The following is a 10,904-nucleotide window of genomic DNA, read 5'->3' as shown; positions in this document are numbered from 1 at the left end:
GTGGGGGTGGTAGTGGTGGGAATCCTTGTCTTATTAAATAAATAGCACTTCGCGAAGAAACCTGCGATATTCCATCTTTGTCACCTCGTGGAGGTGAAATCAATGGACTATATTCAGGACCCTTTCTTCCTTCGTTCCTATAATTTTTTCCGCTTCGCATAGCTCCAAACATCAAGGTAGTTGCATAACCCGTTTTTCGCACAATAACATTTTAATCCAGGTATTCAAAGATTTCACATACTTACCTCGCGGACCTTTGAAAAAGTGTCGCTCCACCTCACTGTAGCTAACTGAGGTGTCAACCACGAATTCAGTTACAAATCCTCCTATGACACAATCGAGCCAATGATCGACAACACAGGTGATCTTATCCTCATATGCTTCCAATCTCCGCACTAGCTCCGGGGTCCAAACAATAGGACTGTCAAGTTTCCACCTTCCTTGGCTCTCTGCTAGCTTCGCAATCCACTTGTATAGCTCAACCGGAAAGGAAAAGAAAACGATCTCGTGTATTTTTGTATATAGGTACCTGTCCAGCCACTATTCCATCGTCAGTCGTGGACTTATGTTTTCCTACGCGGTAAATTCGCGGATCTTTCTATCCAATCAATCTCTGATCTCTTTCTTAGTTGGATTCCAGTGATATGACATCACACATCTCTTATGCAGATTCTGGTCTCAGCAATGGAACCATTTGTTGGCTTGAGGGGGCCTGACCCAGGTTCAACGTTAGTTAGGAAAACAAATCCCTACACTACTGGCCCTTTAGGCATCAGCCCGCAGAGCCCGGACCGAAGACTCACCCGAAGCAGTATGGCGAGATATTGGAACCAAGTTTCTGCACCCTAAGATGGTTTTGATGTCATTTTATTCCTTCTATTCCTGCTTTCACGTCGCTCATTAAGTTCTAGGCCTCTGTCTACCTAACCCCTTATTCCTCCCTTCGATACCTCTGCGAAAGGGTACAGTTGACCTTCGCGCAACCCTAACCTTCAATTCAGATACTTTCGCACTCCTAAGGAATCAAATTGCACCGATCGTCAAGTTATCTTAGGAATCTTACTTATCTTATTAGGAAATCACAATTAGCACTGCGTAAACATACATTCTTACTTGCGTTCACTTAACCAACGTAATTACATACATTCGCGCATCATATAAACATTATAAGTGAAATTCATACATAACATGTCAAGATGCGTTAACAGGAACAAAGACACAGAATTTTCAGAATACTTATCTTTATTGATATCTTCCAGGTGATTGCAGACTCTATCCACCATGCGCACACAGCTGTAGGGGTCCACACACTTAGCTACGAACTTCCACCCTAGGCCTCTGCGCACTCGGCTGCAGAGCCTCTACCTACACTAGGACCCGAAACTTAGACTTCTTACTTCAGAGTTATGACTCTCTAAGACTTATCTCAACTCATCACTACTACTTAGAGCTAGCTTACTTAGCTCTTTTTATACAATCCCATGGTCCGCAGACCATGGGTAGATCTTTTACAACCGAATTTACTTTACAAAACTAAGGGTGGACAACACTTTATGACTCATGACACCTTCGTGCTCTGCGACCACAAAATGCAGAGACTTTACAAGTTTATTACAAAATTCGACACAAAACATGGGCTTTTGCCCCAAAATTGTCCTTGGGGGATCCTGTTCCCAACAAGTTAGTTTTATACCGAAACAACGGTTATGTAATAGAGGAGGCTCTTATAAAACTGATGAATGCCCGAACTATTGTATTATGGAGAAGCATACTTGATCAAATAAAGAATCGAATCCCTTGCCCCGTGGATGTTTGCTTGACACCCTGTCAAGGTTTTACCATGTAAAATCTTGTATTTTTACTTGTGTCATTGTGTTCGGTTTCCATGTGTCATTGTGTTTGGTTTCCAAATCAGTTATTTAGTTTGGTTTTTCTAGTTTAATGAACTGCTCAAACCAAAAAATGGTATCAGAGCAAGTTGAGTTTAGGAAGAGAAAGATGTTGCGTCCTGAGAAAGTCGATTAAAATATTTGAGCTCGTGGAACCGTTGGTGGAATGTTGTCCAGAGCAGCTGTGTTTGCAAGGAGGAGGAGCGATGAGTGCTCCCGCCATTATTAACTTTGGACATTGTCGAGGGATTTAGCCCACTAGTGTTGTAGTGATGAAGTTCTCCTTCATCACTGTCTTCAGGTTAGAGAGGGGTTTCATAATCAAGAAAGGTCTTGGAAATTGGGTTAATATTCAATCCATTGGTAGAATTTCTGTGAGAAATAGTCATATCCCTATATCTGTATTTGATATATGTGTCAATTATAGCCAACCATGGCATTCTTAAAATCAAGGGATATCCTCCAAGATTAGTATTAAGTTTTGGAATCATAAATTCAGTAGGGTGTTCCCATGAATCCATAGAAACAACTATATCCTCTAGGATACCTTATGGCTTTATAGTAGAATGATCAACCAATTGAAGTATTGTTGGGGTCAGTATAAGTGTTGATAGTTGGAGCTTTTCCATGGTTTTCTTTGTCATGACATTAATAGCTTCCCCCAAATATATTGCGTTATTAGGTATGGGGATGTTATTAATTTTGATGCTCACAACAAGGCTTCCAGGGTCCATATATATAGCTAAAAATACTTTCCCCAACACTAAATCACCTAATTTTCCTATTACTTGAACAATTTTTGGGTCCTTCTTTTTCCTTCCATGGCTTCTTGAGACAAAGTTCCCTAATGGACTTTGCATAAATTAGAATATATTTTATGGATTGAAACAATGAATTGGAGGGTACCATCTTGGCTCTAAAGAAAAATATTGAGAAGAATAAGGTTTTGAGCCAAATTAATGAGGGAGCCATGGTTTCTTTTGAGCCACAAAACAAATTTGTTTGGTTTCCTCATTAGCTTCCTGAAAATTTTCCTCAAGCCCTGGAAAGGATGGACAAAATGGAGTGGTATGTTTTTGTTCACAAATGCTACATGTATCAACACCATTTAAATGATATTCTCAAAGAGGATGTTTCTTCTGACATTTGGAGAAAAATATAGTGAATGGAAACTCAACTTCTTCCTTCTTGTTTTTTGCTTCCAGGGTGTCTAATTGGGAGCTAAGTGTACTAAGGATATAAGTTTTGAAGTTATCTGCCAGGCCAGGTTTGAGTAACTCCATGAATTGTGTGATTTAAATTAAGAGAAGTTATTGATATATACATTGAGAGAGAGACTCTTGGAATTCACACTCCAATGTCTCGTTGCCTTCCTTATTTTCTAATTTACAATATTTCCCAATCTCAAAGATTAGGTGTCAATATTCCCCCCCTTAATCTACAGTGATTTTGGTGAGTCCAAGCATCATTCGAATATTTCAAACTTTTATTTTCCAAATTCTTTTATGAATATATATGCAATTCGTTCATTTGTGGAACAATGGCGTAGGTGAATATTATTAGCCCCAACATGTTGTCGAAACAGATGATACTTTGCATTGATATGCTTGGTGTTGATTTATATACCATCGGATGTGTTGTAGCCTCAATATTTTGTGGAGAGGCTAAGACACATGCATTCTCCAAGACCTAGAAATTGTTTTGGAAAAATACACCTAGAGATGGTTTAATTAAAATAAATAATTTTTAATGTATTCCTAATTCTAAACTTAGAAAATGTGATTAATTAAAGGGTATTAATTAATTCATGGTGAGAATCTTCTAGAAGAAGACATGGATTGAGTTCTAGTTAATATTAGCCATTGATTATGTTTTAATCTTGATCATTGATGTCTCAATGAGAGATTATAAGAAGAAATTCGATGGGGGTTGGAGAACACAATTGAAGCCACTAGGAATTCGATATTGTTGGGAAATTGAACTCCAGAGTAGCAATAGTGTGTTGCCAGAGGTGATTCAGTAGTTTCGAAGTACTGAGAGAGGGGCAGGGATAGTAAGGTCAGAAGGAATTTTTTCCAGGCCGGTGAGTGAATAGTAGACATAGTGTACTCCATAGACAAGTTGACGTAGTGTTGAGAGGCAATGCAGAACTTTAGAGGGAGATCTATATTTTGCTGAGGAGAAGTCAAGATTTAGTGGCAGGAGCCAGAGTGGGAGCCCGAAGGCCAGAAGTTCGAGTTTCAAGAGTAGAACCTGATCAGTACAGTGAGAGAGATGATGGTCCAAGCAAGGCTAACGCATATATGCGTAGGGTGATGCAGAGGAAACAAGGAGCAACTCATCTTGAGCTAAGGTCAGTGTCAAATCATCGGTGGAAGTGAGATTTTTCTCACTAGACTTCTGTCAGTCATTTTCTCTGCATGGATTGCTAGATTTTCGCATCCATAGTCTTCTACTGAGATTTACTACAACATAATAATAAATCCATCAGTTGTTGCACCGATTTCCCAAGTTGGGTTTTCCAGGGACATTGGTCCAAAAATAACGGTGTTTATTGTGTGTGCTCTTCTATTCTTCCAGTGTTTTTATTTCTTCTATAGTATTGTATTTATGAAGGTTGCAATGTACATGTTTCAATATTTTCCGTAGGAAACTGAAAATAATTTGTTTGATTAATTTAACAAATAGAAGAAACATTATCAGTTGATGCATTAGGATCCGAGGTCACCAAATTTTCACATGGTATCAGAGCATAGATTGTAATTTGGAGAGATCAGTAGTAGAAGGGAAGAGGAATTTTGAATCTCTGTAGAGGTAGCAGTTCGAAACCCTCAGAGGCAACACAGTCCCTTGGGCCAGGAGGGTCAGTTTTTGAGGAGAATTTATTTCTCTAAGAGAGTCAACAGAGAAATTAAATTTTCCAGATCATAGCTTACCAGAGGCAGAGGGAGACGCAGTATTTTTGTTGCAGAGAAGATCTTCAACTAGGACGAAGTTATTTTGCAACAGTTTTCTAGTGCAAAATAGTATCAGGAGGAAGGAAGAGCACACACTGAGGGAATTCTTTTCTCAGGGAACTTCTAGTCCAAAAGTTTGATTTTTTCCCAATGGGGAAGCAGTAGTTGTGAGAAGATTTTCCCACTCCAACAGGGAGTGCATATAGACAGCCAACAGTTACACAAAGGAGAAGAGGAGGAATTGGACTTTTCATTGATATGGCCACAGATGGGAAGGATCCATGGAAGAGCAATAGATTAGATCCATTTGTTGCATATTTCTCACATGGATCAGTATCCTTCCCATAGGAACCCAACAGAATCAGTAGTAGGCGGATCATAGTATTGACAAATGCAGCTAATCATTCAAATGATAGTTGCATAGCCAGTTGCAATCATTTCCTGAAAGACAGTTGTAGAACTAGTTGCAGTGACATAGGCAGTGGGAATTTCCTAGTTGCAGTATGTAGGTGCAGTTCCAGCCAGGAGTTTCCCAACACATAGCTTTGTAGTCTATTTTCTAGTGCAGGAGGATTGTGCGAGTTTTCAGGTGGGAGTAGAAATATTTCCCATAGGGAGATCGAGACTCAGATGGCTTCTAGTTTCAAAGGGAGCAGACCTATGGAAGCTAGTACTTCTGGATCTAGGGAGATCAGACACATTATTACAGTAGTTACAACAACAATGCAAAAGCATTAACAGAGCAGTAGCAACCACAGTATGAGTAGATCACATTTCTTCATGTTGGTAGCCATACCTCCAAGAGTGAGATGGGTTGATTTGGTTTTGTAGCCCCAGAGAGCTATAAGATAGGCAAGATCCTTGAGGAGGTCCACCTCATGAATCAATACCATGCTACGAGATCCCAAAACATGAAATTGCAAGATGGACCAGTGGCAGTTGGTAAATTCAGGTGCCAGAGTTACAGATGCAGTAGCTAGTAGCAGGTCAGATAGTCGGCAGTACAGTGCAGAGTTCATAGCAGTGCAGTCAGCATAGTGAAAAGTCAGCAACATCACAAAGGCTTTAGTGACAGTGCAGATTCTAACAGTAGTCAAGACTCGGGTGAAAGATGCATCATACTAATCACATTTGGTTTAGTATTTTGGATTTTTTCTCCATTGCAGTTGTTGCAGTTGCAGTAGTAGCAGATAAAGAAGGTTGCAGTGGAGATGCAGTTCAACAAGGCTAGCAACAGGACAGATGCAGCAATCAGAGTTGGGCATTAGTTGATGGGCAGCATAGTTAGACATCAGCAGTGCAGCGGAAGAGGGTGCAGAGACAAAGTGATGCTCCAGTGGGTTGCAACACTAGAGCACATTCCTCTCTAAGAGGGAGTGTTTATTTATGTAGCATCGGATGTTCTCTAGCCTCGAAATTTTGTAGAGATGCTAAGACACATGCATTCTCCAAGACCCAGAAATCGTTTGGGAAAATTCCACCTAGAGATGGTTTAATTAAAATAATTAATTATTTTTAATGTATTCGTAAGTCTGAACTTAGTAAATGTGATTAATTAAAGGGTATTAATTAATTCATGGTGAGAATGTTCTAGAAGAAGACATGGATCGAGTTATAGTTAATCTTAGCCATCGATTATGTTTTAATCTTGGTTGTTGATGTCTCAACGAGAGATTATAAGAACAAATTTGATGGGGGTTGGAGAACACACTTGGTGCCACTAGGAATTTGATATTGCTTGGAAATCGAACTCCAGAGTAGTAGTTGTGTGTTTCTGGAGGCGATTCAGTAGTTTCGAAGCAGTGAGAGAGAGGAAGCGATAGTAAGGCTGAAAGCAAGTTTTTCCTTTTTGATGATTTTATAGCAGATAGACAACATACTCCACAAAGAGGCTAAGGCAGTTCAAAGAGGCAGTGCAACGCTCCAGAGGGAGATCTGTATTTTGTTGAGGAGAAGTCGAGATTCAGTGGCAGGAGTCAGAGTGGGAGCCTGGAGGCCAGAAGATTGAGTTTCCAGAGTAGCAGTTGATTAGCAGAGTGAGAGAGACGATGTTCTAAGCAAGGTTGATGCACATTTGCGTAGGGTGGTGTAGAGGTAGTGCAAAGGAAGAAAGGAGCAGCTCATCTTGAGCTAAGGTCAGTGTCAGATCACCGGTGGAAGTGAGACTTTTCTCACTAGACTTTTGTCAATCATTTTCTCTGCATGGATTGCTATATTTGAGCATCCATAATCTTGTACTTAGATTTACTATTGCATAATAATAAAACCCTCAACTATTGCACTGGGTTTCCCAAGTTGGGTTTTTTCTAGGGACATTGGTCCAAAAATAAAAGTGTTTATTGTGTGTGTGCATCTATTCTTCCAGTTTTTTAATTTCTTCTGCATATTATATTTGTGAAGGTTGCATTGTATATGTTTCTATATTTGTCGTAGGAAACTGCAAATAATTTGTTTGATTAATTTAACAAATAGAAGAAACATTATCGTTTGTTGTAATAGGATTCAAGGTCATTGAATTTTCACACTTCGTTAGATCATGGAATTTTGTGTAGAAATTCCTTATAGATTCAAACCACTTATGTAATTTGCTAAAAAAAAGACTTGAATCTACTCTATTCATCAATGGAAACAATTAATCAATCGAGAAATCACAACATAAACATGACACAAGATTCAATTACATAAGCTCAAAGATTTATCTAAGGGGAAAACCACTGCTCAAAACCCCTACCTATTTGTATTGCGTTAGTCAGAAATATGAGAAGAAATACAATGCTTTCTCAAGCCTAAGAAACCTCTGCACTAGTATAATCTATCTTACTGCTTCCTAGATAAGCTCTGGGCAATAATTAGCCAAATCAAATTCTACCCAAGTCCTCATTTCCTTGCGTTGTTCCTCAAGGAATTAGCCCCCTATTAATTATGGAAATTCCAAATTAGAATTGCACAACACCTATAAGCCCTTCTCAACTAGGTAACTTGAATTTTCTACATGCATGAGTTAATTTAGGATGATTGATCAGTTTAATTGGATGATCACTCAGTGTGAAAAAAGTTACACACCCTTCACTGAACCTCCACTAGTTCTACTAACAGTGAGAACTAGTTACACTAACAATAACTCAAATTAACTGAACTAGATTGCTACAAATTAGAAATCAATCATGTATAATTGAACTCAAGTGTCTCCAAATGAAATTAACTGATTTAACTTATTGATAAGTTCCATATGTGACTTCAATTAAATTCCTCCAAGTATTTTTATGAAATTAGAATTCGAATTTCTCTTAATTAATTTATGGGCAAAATTAAATTAGGAATTTATTGCTGCATTTTCAACACTCCCTCTTGGAAAGAAAGGGATTCTCTACTACCCCAATCCTACCTCCATGGAACTCGAATTTTCATCTTATATTTGCATCTTGTTCCTTTTAGGAATGTACTCCAACAACATGGTTTTCCTCTTCACAATCTTGTAGATGGTGATACCGGATGTCGATATGCTTGGACCGATCATGAAAATTTTGATTCTCTGAGTTTGATGCAACTCTAGTTGTCACAGCAAATCACTGTAGGATCCATCATTTGGCCAAATAACCCAACAAGGATCTTTCTCATCGAGATAGCCTCACATGTTTCTTGGCTAGCATCCATGTACTATGCCTCTGCTGAGATGAGTGTAACAGATCTTTGCTTCTTATTGTACCAAGAAACAGTTGATGACCCATCATTGAAAATTCCTCCTGATGTACTCTTCCTGTCTTATGGAATACCTACCCAATTTGCATCTGTGAAGCCTTCCAGCTTCACTCCCTCTCTCCTCCTGTACCAAATAACAAACTGAGTGGTGCCTCTAAGGTATCTCAACACATTCTTTGCTTCCTTCCAATATAGTTTGGTTGTCTTAACCATATCTTGACTAAGTTGGTTTACTACATAACACATGTTCGATAATGTCTTCACAAAATACAAAAGTGAACCCACAAGCTTCCTGTAGATGGTAGCCTCAACTACTTCACCCGACGTAGCATCTTCCTTCCTCCAATTCCTTGGTAGAGGAGTCTCCATGGGTTTGCATACTTTCCCTGAGATACAAATAGTTCCTCATCTCCTTGCCATACTTCCATACCGAGGAAATAATGCATGAGCCTCAGGTCCTTCATCTCAAATTCTCTTGCAAAATCCTCTTTGCTTGAATTTACCAACTTCTCATCACCGTTTAAAATTAAATCATTGACATATACTACTATAATCAAAAATTTACCTTCAATAACAATATGGTAAATGTTTGCATCTGCTTCACTTTTGGTGAAGCCCAACCAGGTGAGATAATTGTCGATCTTGGTGTACCAAGCACAAGGTGCTTGTTTCAATCCATACAGTGCTCAATTGAGTTTGCATACAAGCGAATCTCTGTCGAAGATCCCAAATCCTTTCAGTTGCTCAATGTACACCTCTTCCTCAATCACTCCATTAATGAATGTTGTCTTCCCATCCATATGATGTATCTTCCATCCTATTTTCTCTGTAAGAGCTAGAATTGATCTGATTGAAGAGTACCTTACAACTGGAATAATTATCTTTTCATAGTCCATTCTCCACCTAAGAGAATCGCTTAGCCACAAATTTGGCCTTTTGTTTCTAGATGCTTCTCTTTTTTGCTTGATTCACCTTGTATATCCACCTGGAACCTACCGCTGACTTGTCCTCTGGTCTTGGGACCACTTCCCAAACATTGTTTATGATAATCGATTCATACTCCTCTACCATGGCATCAACCCATACTAATTTTTGCACTTCTTCCTCGAATGCGGATGGCTCAATCTCTACAATCTCACTCATCAGAACCATGTAGCCAGTGTACCGATCTGGTGACCTCCTCTGCCTACACTAAGATGTGGGTGCTCCCACATTCTCTCAAGTGTCATGAAATAATCTGTCAGCTTCTATAGTGCACTTCCTTCCATCTCTGGATGTACTGCTTCAGTGGAAGTCTCCACTCTCTCTACCTCTGCTTGCAGATCCTCCACAACTTCATGAGGTTCCTCCTTTGGAGCCAAAATCTCCTGCTCTGAGTGAAACTGAAGCTCCCTATCAAGGGAACACCTCATTTCCTTCTCCTAACTAAGCTTCACATCTCTTCTAACAATTTTCATCCTGAGAGATGGAAATTACATACGATAGCTGTGAGATGTATCAGTGTTCCCCACAAAAATTCCCAACTCAGCCATAGGCTATATTTTTTTCCTTGCATCCTTGGAAACATGACAATAAATTGATGATCCAAAGATCCTGAAGTGTGACACATCTCGTTTCTTCCCTGGAAAATCTTCCTCCAGTGTACTCATGCCAAGAATCATGTGACGACTCTTATTCTGCGAATAAACAATTTTGTTGCATGCTTCATCCCACAAGTGCAACGGTAGGCTCTGATCATGCAACATGGACTATGCAGCTCCCACAATATTTATGTTCTTTCTCTCATCCACCCGATTCTGTTGTGGGTTAGGAGGTGTTGTCAACTCTCGTCAAATGCCTTCTTTTGCACAGAAGTTCTTAAATTCAATTGACGCATATTCTCCACCGTTGTCACTCCTAAGAGCCTTCACTTTCCTATCAATATCCTTCTCAACAAGTGCTTTAAATTCAACAAATTTGGAGAATTTTAGGTCTTTCTTCTGCATCAAGAAGATCCAACACTTCTATGAGAAATCATCTACAAATATCACATAATACATGTAATTTTCCATGGAGGCTGTCGAGAAAGGTCCACAAATGTCTGACTGAACTCTTTCAAGGACTGCTTGTGCTTTACTATCCCATTCATTGAAGGTGGATTTTGTGTACATCCCCAATGTACACCCTTTGCATGTATCTCTCTACTCTAGCACACCCTTGGGAAGTCCTGTAGAAATTGGTTGCATGATATTCAAAGCTCAATGGTGCAAATGGCCCAATCGTTTATGCCATAATTCATTGATGTCACATCTCTACACCTTCTTTGCTTTTGTGATCAATGCTACACAATCTTCTACATCCAATTTGTAGAGGTTCTTCA

This window comes from Pinus tabuliformis, chromosome 7, assembly GCF_031772625.1.
Source record: "Pinus tabuliformis cultivar Carrire ecotype Pingquan chromosome 7, CPIR1, whole genome shotgun sequence".
Taxonomy (NCBI): domain Eukaryota; kingdom Viridiplantae; phylum Streptophyta; class Pinopsida; order Pinales; family Pinaceae; genus Pinus; species Pinus tabuliformis.
The sequence above is the reverse complement of the archived record's forward strand: the minus strand, read 5'-3'. Positions refer to the sequence as shown.